The sequence below is a fragment of the Mustela nigripes genome, chromosome 7, assembly GCF_022355385.1.
Source record: "Mustela nigripes isolate SB6536 chromosome 7, MUSNIG.SB6536, whole genome shotgun sequence".
Lineage (NCBI taxonomy): Eukaryota > Metazoa > Chordata > Mammalia > Carnivora > Mustelidae > Mustela > Mustela nigripes.
The window spans coordinates 90198996-90210809 of NC_081563.1; the positions used below are offsets into that span (position 1 = coordinate 90198996).

At 39.1% G+C, this 11814-nt stretch overlaps 1 long non-coding RNA gene across 1 annotated transcript in view; it reads right to left on the minus strand.

The window, feature by feature from the left end:
• Nucleotides 1-3394: 3394 nt before the first annotated feature.
• Nucleotides 3395-11814, minus strand: part of LOC132021663 (uncharacterized) — a 45692-nt gene continuing 37272 nt past the window's right edge. Inside the window, exon 3 of the long non-coding RNA XR_009405421.1 lies at nucleotides 3395-5344. This is a non-coding gene — a long non-coding RNA (uncharacterized LOC132021663). The remainder of the gene's footprint in view (nucleotides 5345-11814) is intronic.

An 11814-nucleotide genomic window follows, 5' to 3' on the forward strand; every position in this document is an offset into this window, starting at 1 on the left:
TTATGCTCCACAAATAAATGAAACCATATGATAGTTGACTCTCTCTCCTTGACTTATTTCACTCAGCATAATCTCGTCCAGTCCCGTTCATGTTACTACAAAAGTTGGGTATTCGTCCTTTCTGATGGAGGCATAATACTCCATAGTGTATATGGACCACATCTTCCTTATTCATCCATTTGAAGAAGTCCCAGAACCTAAGTCAGGTTCGGTGGGGTGAGGTTCGGAGCCGACGACTAAAGAAAGAATTCTTAAGACGTCGCTGGTGCAAAAGGTGATTTATTAGAGCATGGGGACAGGGCCCATGGGCAGGCGGAGATGCGGCTGCCCCGGGTTGTGAGGGTAGGCATGTTATATACCCCATGGTTGGGGGGAGGTGGTAAAGGGATGGGAGATTTCAACAGAGTTTTCACATGTTAGGGAGGGCCTACAAGGTGCCGGGGGAGGCCTTGCCCTTATGGCCTGATCAATGTCATCTTTAGGTCAGGCATTAACATCAAGATAGTTGGGAGATTCTTGGTTGGGTGTTTTGATCCTGCTATCATTTACATTCCCTTCTACCTCAGCCTCCTCCAGTTTATGGTGGGGAGGGAGACATTAGGGCTTCAGGAACTGAGAGTTATTTGCCTCTGGAAATTTGTGCTATTGATAAGGTAACCTCCCTGTTTAGGTCTCTAGGACATCTATAGAGCAAGGGAGATTCCTGTTCTGCAGAATTGCGATCCCTGCAAGTTAACTATTTATCATTTTATGGAAGTCAGGGGTGCCTGAGGAATGCTACACATATGGAGGGGAGCGGGTGAAGAGGGGGTGCAAGGCGCCAGCTTTTGCTTTGTCCTCAGCCAGCCTCCTGCTCCCTCATCACATTGAAGGGCATCTTGGTTCTTTCCACAGTTTGGCGACTGTGGCCATTGCTACTATAAACATTGGGGTACAGATGGCCCTTCCTTTCACGACATCTATATCTTTGGGGTAAATACCCAGTAGTGCAATGGCAGGGTCATAGGGAAGTGCTATTTTTAATTTCTTGAGGAATCTCCACACTGTTCTCCAAAGAGGCTGCACCAACTTGCATTCCCACCAACAGTGGAAGAGGGTTCCCCTTTCTCCACATCTTCTCCAACACATGTTGTTTCCTGTCTTGCTAATTTGGGCCATTCTAACTGGTGTAAGGTGATATCTCAATGTAGTTTTAATTTGAATCTCCCTGAGGGCTAGTGATGATGAACATTTTTTCATGTATCTGATAGCCATTTGTATGTCTTGATTGGAGAAGTGTCTGTCCATATCTTCTGCCCATTTTTTGATATGATTGTCTGTTTTGTGTGTGTTGAGTTTCAGGAGTTCATTATAGATCCTGGATATCAACCTTTTGTCTGTACTGTCATTTGCAAATATCTTCTCCCATTCCGTGGGAATGTTTGTTTTCTTGACTGTTTCCTTTGCTGTGCAGAAGCTTTTGATTTTGTTGAAGTCCCAAAAGTTCATCTTCACTTTTGTTTCCTTTGCCTTTGGAGACATATCTTGAAAGAAGTTGCTGTGGCTGATATCGAAGAGATTACTGCCTATGTTCTCCTCTAGGATTCTGATGGATTCCTGTCTCACATTGAGGTCTTTTATCCATTTTGAGTTTATCTTTGTGTACGGTGTAAGAGAATGGCAGAGTTTCATTCTTCTACATATAGCTGTCCAGTTTTCCCAGCACCATTTATTGATGATTACTTTTCTCACCAAACCCACGGCCACCCCTTCTTTTCTGTCCTGGGGACAATGCCTCCCTCATTTCTCCTACTCCTTTCTAATGAAGTTTGGGAAACATAAGGATCAAAGTGTGTGTATTTCTGTTATGGAACCCCCTCACCCATCACAGATTGCATTCTATATTTTGTTGTGCATACTTTTTTATTTAACATATACCCTGGATAATTACTCATCCGTATACAAAGAGAATAATTTTTTAAAGCTTTAAAAAACTGTGCTATAACTCACATACAGTAAAGTGCAATCTTATGTGTGGTGCTTGATGCTTTTTTTGCAGGGGTTCACATCTGTGTCACTACCAACCCCTCATGACATAGAACATGTCCCAGCTCCCAGCCTGCCCCTCCTGCCCCTTTCTAGTTGCAACTTCCTCCAAGTTACTACAATTGTGACTTACGGGGAGAAAATCAACTGTTTTAATGGCTGCATGGTAATCTCATGTATGGATGTGACTTTAGCCACGAGTTTCCAATCTTTTGCTATTATAAATGAGGATACTTGGACTATCCTTGAACACAAGCCACCTCTTGTCTTTTTACCTTTATAGGCAAGCCCAAACTCACTTTATAGAAAACACATATAAGGTAATTTTAAACAGAGTCTGGTCTTGCTATGTCTTCCTTTCATTTCTATCTTTATTCTATACAGACTCCTTTCCCTCCTTTGAATTCCTGTTGTTCTTGTCTCACCAATCAGTACCCTGCATCCTCTTGCTCTTGCCTTTAAGGCAATCTTCAGCCTCTCTCATTAGAACAGACACACCCTAAGGGCCTGGACCTGGGACTCATCTCTTTGCATTTCTATGCTTGGCCCAGTGGTTGGCAAAACCAGATCAAATTCAGTGTCAGCTTGGTAAACACATTTGTATGCCAATATATTAGATTTTAGGATTGTTAAAAATGTGTAACACTCTCAAGGGTCAAACATCTGTCTGTTAAACCGATATATATATATATATATATATATATATAATAGACTGTGGAGCAGATTAATTGCTTAATTTAATAGCTCTAATTAGTTCTTCTTACTAAGGCTTGTACTACAGCACTCTCCTACATAGGCAGTGCACTCACCTAAATTAGCCACGAGTTATTTATGCAATAAATACTACCAGGAATCCACACACACCAAGTTTCACCAATTGCACCAATAGAGTCTGTTATAGCAAAAGAAAACAAAATAAAAATTCTTTCCTTCGCCTTTCTTCCTTTTTGGTCCAGGGTACAATCCTGGATCATGTACTGAATTTAGTTGTCTCTGCCTGTCTTTTTCTTTCCTTTTTAAATTTAAATTCAAATAGCCAACATATAGTGCGTCATTAGTTTTTGATGTAGTGGCTGTACCAACTTGCATTCCCACCAACAGTGTAAGAGGATTCCCCTTTCTCCACATCCTTGCCAATATTTGTTTTTCCTTGTTTTGTTAATTTTAGCCTAACTGGTGTAAGGTGGTATCTTATTGTGGTTTTGATTTATATTTCCCTGATGACAAATGATGTGGAGCATTTTCTCATGTGTCTGTTCTGCCAGTCTTTTTCAATCTATAATAGTCCCTTAGCCTTTCTTTATATTTCATAACATTGTCATTTTTAAAATCCCATTCCATTTTATTTTTGTTTATTGATTTTTGTTATGTTCAGTTAGCCAACATATTGTACATCATTAGTTTTTTATGTAGTTTTCAGTGATTCAGTAGTGTGTATAAGACACAATGATATGGAAAACATTCCATGCTTATGGATTAGAAGAATAAACACTGTTAAAATATCTATGGTGCCCAGAGGAATCTACATTTTCAGTGCCATTCCTATTAAAATACCATTGACATTTTTTTTTTTTTTTTACAGAGCTGGAACATATAATCCTAAAATTTGTATGGAACCAGAAAAGACCCAAATCACCAGAGGAATGCTGAAAAATAAAAACAAAGCTGAAGCTGGGGATATTGCATTACCCGATATCAAGCTATATTACAAAACTGTGATCATCAAAACAGTATGGTATTGGCACAAAAACAGACACATAGATTAGTGAAAACAGAATGGAGACTCCAGAAATGGACCCTCAACTTTACGGTCAACTAAACTTCAAAAAAGCAGGAAAAAGTATCCAATGGAAAAAAGACAGTTTCTTCAATAAATGGTGCTGGGAAAATTGGACAGCCACATGCAGAAGAATGAAACTGGACTATTCTCTTATACAACACACAAAGATAAGTGCCATTTTTGAAGAGTATGTGCCAGTTACTTTGTAGAGTATCTCTCAATGTGGGTTCGTCTGATGTGTCTTCATGATTCAATTCAGGTTGATATTTTGGGCAATACCACAGAAGTGATGTTGTGCACTTCTCAGTGCATTGTGTTAGGAATCTGTGATGGTTCATTATTGGTGACGTTAACTTTAATCACTTGGTTGAGATAGTATCTGCTAGGTTTCTTCACTTTGTTACACACACTGTTTAATTCCTCAGGGAAAAAAAAATTTTTTTAAAGATTTTATTTATTTATTTTGACAGACAGAGATCACAAGTAGGTAGACAGGCAGATGGGGGGTGGGAAGCAGGCTCCCTGCTGAGCAGAGAGCGAAATGCGGGGCTCAATCCCAGGACCCTGAGATCATGACCTGAGCCGAAGGCAGAGGCTTTAACTCACTGAGCCACCCAGGTGCCCCTATTCCTCAGAAAATTATTATAATCTTCTTTCTACAAATGAGCACACTGAGGCACAAAGATGGAGATAACTTGCCCAAAGTCATACTCATAAGCCAGAATCTCAACCCAGCCCTTTTGGTTCCAAAGCAAGCACTCTTACCTGCCAAGCTAAAGGGAGACTTTGGGGGCTGGAAGACTTGGATGTTCTTGGCCTGTGGAGAACTGTTGGAGGGCAGGGAATATGTGGATGGACAGAAACATGAAGTGTAATTGGCTAAGCCTCTTTATTAGTATGTCTGGCTTGGGGCTTGGTGTATTACCCCAAATATATGATTTGTGTGGGCTTGGGCCTTCTCTGGAATGGCAGGGCTGGACTGCTTGAGAATGTCACTACTCCAAATCCCCATTCTGGGGGTAAGTTCCTTGTAGTTGTTCAGAGGTCATGATGTGTCCCCAATCTTGGTTTCTTGGCTACATCTATGATTTGTATTATAGAAGTATAGTGAAAAAGTTGTCATAATTGAGTCATGAACAAAAAGAGTTGATCTATATTTTGGAATTCTGTGTGGACAAGAGATACAGACCTGTTTCACAGATAACTCCCTGTCTGTTCATGCCCAAGCTCACTGAGGGCTAGACGCTCCCAAGCACCAAGGCTTTGAGCAGACCTGTGCCTGATCCTTTGTTCTTTTCCTCCAGTTCTTTTGACCTGGCTTCCCCTAAGCCCTTCCTGACCCGTGAAAAGCTCTTGGTCATCTTCTCACTCCCTTGCTTCCCCAACTGCTGACTCACTATGTGCTCACAAGGTACACTTTACCGTGCACTCCTTCTCCACACCTGGCACAGCTCCAGCTTTCACTCAGTCAAGTTTCTTCTGCTTCACAGCAGTATTTCCAGATTCTCAGTCTTAGTTTGGACCACCTGGAAGGAAAGTCTGGGGAAGGAGGAAACTAGAGTAGTTAGTTATACATCAGCTCCTGTCAGTCATTTGTTAAGCTTTAATTTTCCTGCATATCTGGCCTGCTGTACATGCATGCTCTGAAAGAGCCCTTAGGCACAGAGATCAGATAAGGCAGATGGGACTGACTCTAGTTGATACTGGAAAAGGAAGGGTCTGAAGGCTACTGATGAGAAAGAACAGTGGCAACCTGGTTCATAAGCTCTTAGGATTTTAGAGCAGAAAAGGAGTTTAGAGACCATCTAGTCCACTTTCTCCCTCTCCCCCAATGGAGTCACATATAAACCTTGCATTTATAAAGAGGAAACTCAGATGGGAAAATTTCCTGAATTTCCTGGATTTCTCCAAACTTCACTGTTATTTTTTAAATTTTATTTTAAAATTTGTTTTCATTTTTTAAAAATTTTAATTCCCATGTAGATAACACAGTGTTATATTAGTTTCAGGTATACAATATAGTGATTTGACAATTCCATATATTACTCAGTGATCATCAAGATAAGTGTACTCTTAAATCCATTCACCTGTTTCACCTGTCCCTCCACCCACCTCGAACCATCTGTTTGTTCTTTGTAGTTAAGAATCTGTTTTTTGGTTGGTTTCTCTTTTTTTCTTTTATTTGTTTTGTTTCTTAAAGTCCACATATGAATGAAATCATATAGTATTTATCTTTCCGCCTGGCTTATTTCATTTAGCATTATACTCTCTAGATCCATCCATGTTGTTGAAAATGGCAAGATTTCATCTTTTTTTAATGGCCAAATAATATTTCAGTGTGTGTGTGTGTGTGTGTGTGTGTGTGTGTGTGTTTATGTGTGTGATGGGTACTTGGGCTGCTTCCATAATTTAGGTTGTAAGTAATGCTGCTATAAACATAAGGGTGTTATGTGTCCCTTTGAATTAGTGTTTTTGTGTTTTTGGGGGGTTAAATATCCAGTAGTGTATTTACTGGGTCATAGGGTAGCTCTATTTTTAACTTTTTGAGGAAATTTCATACTGGTTTCCTGAGTGGCTGCATCAGTTTACATTCCTGCCAACAGTGCACGAGGGTTCTTTTCCATCTGCATCCTAACCAACCCCTATTGTTCGTTGTGTTGTTGACTTTAGTCATTCTGACAGGTATGATGTGAGGTGATATCTCATTGTGGTTTTGATTCGTATTTCCCTGATGATAAGTGAGAGGTTAAACATCTTATCATGTGTCTGTTGGCCATTTGTAAGTCTTCTTTAGAGAAATTTCTGTTCATTTCTTCTGCCCATTCTTAAATTGGATTGTTTGGGAGTTTTGAGTGTGTGTTGAGATATGTAAGATCTTTATATGTTTTTTGGATGCTAATCTTTTTTTTTTATTTTTATTTTATTTATTTATTTTTAAAAATTCTTTTCAGTGTTCCAGAATTCATTGTTTATGCACCACACCAAGTGCTCCATGCAATACATGCCCTCCACAATACCCACCACCAGGCTCACCCAACCTCCCACCTCCCTCCCCTTCAAAGCCCTCAGTTAGTTCCTCAGAGTCCACAGTCTTTCATGATTCAGATGCTAACTTTTTATTGAATATGTCATTTGCAAATATCTTCTCCCATTCAGTATGTTGTCTTTTACTTTTGTTAGTTGTTTCCTTTGCTGTGCAAAAGCTTTTTATTAATTTTTATTTTTATTTTTATATATATTTATTTTTGCAGTTTTTAAAATTTTTTAATGTTAGTCACCATAAAATACATCATTAGTTTTTGGTACAGTGTTCCAAGATTCATTGTTTAGGTATAACACCCAGTGTTCCATGTAATATGTGCCCTCCTTAATACCCACCATCAGGCTCATCCATCCTCACATCCCCCTCCCCTCAAAAACCCTCCGTTTGTTTCTCAGAGTCCACAGTCTCTCATGGTTCATCTCCCCATCCAATTTCCCCAATTCATTTTTCCTTTTCTTCTTCTAATGTCCTCCATGTTATTCCTTATGTTCCACAAGTAAGTGAAACCATATGATAATTGACTTTCTCTGCTTGACTTATTTCACTCAGCATAATCTCTTCCAGCCCCATCCTTGATGCAAAAGTTGGGTATTCATCCTTTCTGATGGCAGAGTAATATTCCATTGTATATATGGACCACATCTTCTTTTTTTATTCATCTGTTAAAGGGCATCTCAGCTCTTTCCACAGTTTGACTGTTGTGGCCATTGCTGCTATGAACATTGGGGTACATATGGCCCTATTTTTCACTACATCTATATCTTTGGGGTAAATATCCTGTAGTGCAATTGCCAGGTCATGGGGTAGCTCTATTTTTAATTTTTTGAGGAATCTCCACAGTTTTCCAAAGTGGGTGCACCAATTCACATTCGTACCAATGATGGTGCTGGGAAAATTGGACAACTATGTAGAGAAGAATGAAATTGACCATTCTCTTACACCATACACAAAGATAAACTCAAAATGGATGAAAGACCTCAGTGTGAAACAGGAGTCCATCAAAATCCTGGAAGAGAACATAGGCAGTAACCTCTTCAACATCGGCCACAGCAGCTTCTTTCAAGAGACATCTCCAAAGGCAAAGGAAACAAAAGTGAAAATGAACTCCTGGTACTTCATCAAGATAAAAAGCTTCTAGGGTGCTTGGGTGGCTCAGTGGGTTAAGCCTCTGCCTTCAGCTCAGGTCATGAGTCCAGAGTCCTGGGATCAAGCCCCACATCGAGCCCCACATCGGGCTCTCTGCTCAGCAGGGAACCTGCACCCCCCGCCCCCTGCCTGCCTCTCTGCCTACTTGTGATATATATCTCTGTCAAACAAATGAATAAAATCTTTAAAAAAAAAAAAGATAAAAAGCTTCTGCAAAGCAAAGGAAAGAATCAACAAAACAAAGAGGCAACCTATGGAATAGGAGAAAACATTCGCAAATGACACTATTTATTTAAAAAAAAAAAAAGATTTATCCATTTGAGGGGAAAAAAAAGAGAGTGAGCCCAAGGGGGAAGGAACAGAGGGAGAGATTCTCAAGCTGGTGCGGGGCTCAATCTCACAACCCTGGGATCATGACCTGAGCTGAAATCAAGAGTCAGATGCTCAACTGACTAAGCCAGTCAGGCAACCCAAAGCTTTTTATTTTGATATAGTCCAAATAGTTTGTTTTTGCTTTTTCCCCCCTTTCCTTAGGAAACCTATCTAGAAAAAAGTTGCTATGGCTAATGTCAGAGAAATCACTGCTTGTTGAGCTTCACTTTTGTCATATGTAAAGTGAAGATTAAAAATAGTATCTAACCCGTGGGAAGTGCAGAGTACACCATAAATGTTAGGTGTCATTTTAGGAGAAAGAGACTTGGATTAGTTAGCTATTGCCACAAATCATCCCAAAACTTAGTGCATGCAGTAAGATCATTTCTGAAATGGTGCGAGATGAGCTCTGCAGACCTTTTCCCAAGCAAAACAGCCAAAACAGGCAAAGATTATTTGAAAGAAATAGCCATGTAAAGTCTGAAAATCCTAAGGGCATACAACACATGGAAAAACACTTATTCAAGAAGTTCTAGAACTCTTGGTAAGAACAATGAGTCAGTGGCACTGAGATATGATCTCCCCTCTTTCCCTCCCTGAAGCTCTATTCCAGGTGGATACCATCAATGAGATGGTCTCTTCCCCTCAACTCTTAATTTTGGTCTACAGATTTACCCTAGAAGGGAAAATATGCTCATATCTCTCATCTCTCTCCAGCTCCATGTTCACAAGAGCTCTATTTAAGACGAGTGGCCAAGAAGCCTATTGCTATCGTTCTCCACCTATGAGCACCCACACATATGGCAAAAGTAATACTCCAGTTATGACAGGCCAAGAATACCGGGTGCTGATTGCCTGTACCCCAGCTCATTCATAAAACAGACATTCCATACCTGAAAAGGTAAGTTGAGAAAACCTCTGAAAGCTGAGGGGCTGTGTCCCTGCTTAGTGCCATGCTATTAAAGCAAGGACATCATTCTAGGAGCAGGGGACAACTTTCCCTTTCCCCAGAATCAAAGCAGTGGTGCAGTTGTTCTGTGAGGGAAAGAGACAGGTCATAAGAATGACATAGGGCTTTGTAGTTCTCCTCAAGGGGACTGACTTACATGAGATAGAATATGTGGAAGTTGAAGCCTAATCAAAATTTCAAAAGCAATAGAGATTTTGGTGCTCAGCAATTAAGAGGAGATGGATAACAATGAGGGAATTGGTGGGCCAGCTGTACTTTCCACAGAACCAGGGAAATAGGTAGCTAGGAAGAGCCCTACTGGAGTCAGAGCAAGTCTCAAAGACTGATTCAAAGACTACTCCTTTAAATAGACCCCAAGTTTAATTGGATCATCCAGAGCAATTTATGGCCCAGCATATTGTCAAAAACTAAGCTAACAAGCAGTGGGTGTTAAATCTGACTACAGTATCAGTAGAGGTAAACGATCTATAAACATAAAAGGAAATAGTCCTTTCCACAGACAAAGAGAAGTCAAAGCAAGTCCAGCTAGGACAATTGTCCTCCCTGGATGGGGAGGGTTAACATGACTGTGAAAGAGCTGAACATTGTGCCTTCTAAAGAATGAATAACAGTTTGCATATAGGACAGGAAATGGACATCAATAAAAAGGTCTAGACAAGTCAGTAAACAAATAAGCAACTATAATGTTGGAATAAGTGTTCAGAGTTGCTACATTATATTACTTAAAATGCACAATTTTCAATGAAAAAGAATGAGACATGCAAAGAAACAGGAAAGTGTGACCGATTCACAGGAGGAAAAAACTAGTAGTAGTAGAAATTATCCTTCAGGAAGCCAAGATGTTGGACTTAAAAGACAAGTACTAAATGAAAATATATCTAAAGAATTAAAGGAAAGTATGAGAACAATGCCTTGCCAAATAGAGACTGTCAACAAAAAAATAGAAATTATTTTAAAAGAACCAAATAGAGGGCGCCTGGGTGGCTCAGTGGGTTAAGCCGCTGCCTTCGGCTCAGGTCATGATCTCAGGGTCCTGGGATCGAGGCCCGCATCGGGCTCTCTGCTCAGCAGGGAGCCTGCTTCCCTCTCTCTCTCTCTGCCTGCCTCTCCATCTACTTGTGATTTCTCTCTGTCAAATAAATAAATAAAATCTTTAAAAAAAAAAAAAAAGAACCAAATAGAAATTCTATAATTGGAAAAGGACAATATTTAAAGTGAAAAATTACTAGAAGAGCTCAATAGCTCTTTGAACCGATGGAATCAAGAATCAGCAAATTTAAAGGTAGAGCAATTGAAATTATGCAGTCTGAGGATCAGAAGGAAAAAAATTAGACAAATGAAGAGTATAAGAGACCTGTGGGACATCAACAGCCATACAAACATACACATAGGGGAATTCTTAGAAGGAAAGAAGGTAAAGGAGCACAAAGGATATTTGAAGGAACAATAGTAAAAAACTCTCCAAATTTTATGAAAAACATTAATCTGCATATTTCAGAAGCCAAACTATTTCAAGTAGAATCAGCCAAAGAGACCAACACACAACACAAACAGCTTAAAGCCAAAAACAAAGAGAGAATCTTGAAAGCAGTGAAAGAGAAGTGATTCATCACCTAGAATGGATCCTCATTCAGAAACCATGGAGGATCGAAGGACACTGCCTTCCAAGCGTGAAAGAAAAAAAAACCATAAAATTTATATTCAACAAAAATGCCGTTCAAAATGCAGAAGAAATTAAGACATTTCCAAATAAAACCCAAGGGAGTTTGTCATTAGTAGACCTAACATACAAGAAGTGCTAAAGTGTCTTCCAAGTTGAATATAAGGACACTAGACAAAAACTTGAATCCACATGAAAAAGCAAAAAATACTGAAAAGATATATGTGTATATATATACATATGTATGTATATATATATACATATACATATATATCTGTATTTTTGTTTTAAGCATTTTCTTTTCATATATGATTTAAAAGACCGCTCTATAAAGCAATCATTATAAAACTGTGTTGATGAACTCCTAATGTATACAGATGTAATCTGTTTGACAATAATAGGACAAAAGCAGGAGCAGGGAACAGAGCTACATTGTAGCAAAGTTTTTGTGTACTATTGAAATCAATTAGCCTTAGTCAAAACTAGATTATTTTAAATTAGTATGTTCATTATAAACTCTGGGGCAACCACTAAAAAACCAACCAAAAGTAAAATAAAATAAACAGAGAGAGAATTAAAATGATATATTAGAAAATATTTAAATAGAAAAGACAGTCATGGAGTAATGGAAATGCCAAAAAGATGTAAAAAGTGATTACTGAGAAGGTAGGATTTATGGAAGACATAAATCTTACCTTATCAGTAATCAGTTGGAGTGTAAATGGACTAAATATTCCAATAAAAAGACAAAGATTGTTGGAATGGGTTAAAAATGTTCCATGCTCCTGGATTGGAAGAATAAATATTGTGAAAATGTC